Here is a 563-nt window from a genome sequence, read left to right as displayed (position 1 = left end):
AGATAGAGAGAGGTAGAGTAGAGAGAGGAGAGATAGAGAGAGAAACACATAGAGAGAGACTCCCCACCTGAAACGATTAAACACAACCCGCAGTCTGGCAAGTCTACATATTCTTTACTGCAGGCATTATTAGATATTGCACGTGTCATCATACAACACAGGCATGAAAATTACATGTTTAGTGTTAATTTTTAACATCAGATTAAACTAGTAAACNCTGATGTGTCTTGTAGAGGGCATCGTCAATGGCCGCCCAATCACAACAGTGTCAGAAGATCCGAGTGACCTGGAGGCATTGACACCAAACCACCTCCTGCTACTCCGTGCAGGACCCACTCTCCCTCCGAGAGAGTTTCAGAAGAATGACGTCTATAGCAGCAGACGTTGGCGTCAAGTACAATACTTGGCCGATGTGTTTTGGCGCCGCTGGACCAGAGAGTATCTGCCTGCACTCCAGAGCAGTCAGAAATGGGTTCAGTCAAGGAGGAACCTGGAAGTCGGAGACGTTGTGCTCGTGTTGGAGGAGAACAACACCAGGAGCCTGTGTCCGTTGGCTCGTGTGT

This window comes from Priapulus caudatus, unplaced genomic scaffold, assembly GCF_000485595.1.
Source record: "Priapulus caudatus unplaced genomic scaffold, Priapulus_caudatus-5.0.1 Scaffold4261, whole genome shotgun sequence".
Classification (NCBI taxonomy): Eukaryota; Metazoa; Priapulida; class Priapulimorpha; order Priapulimorphida; family Priapulidae; genus Priapulus; species Priapulus caudatus.
The sequence above is the reverse complement of the archived record's forward strand: the minus strand, read 5'-3'. Positions refer to the sequence as shown.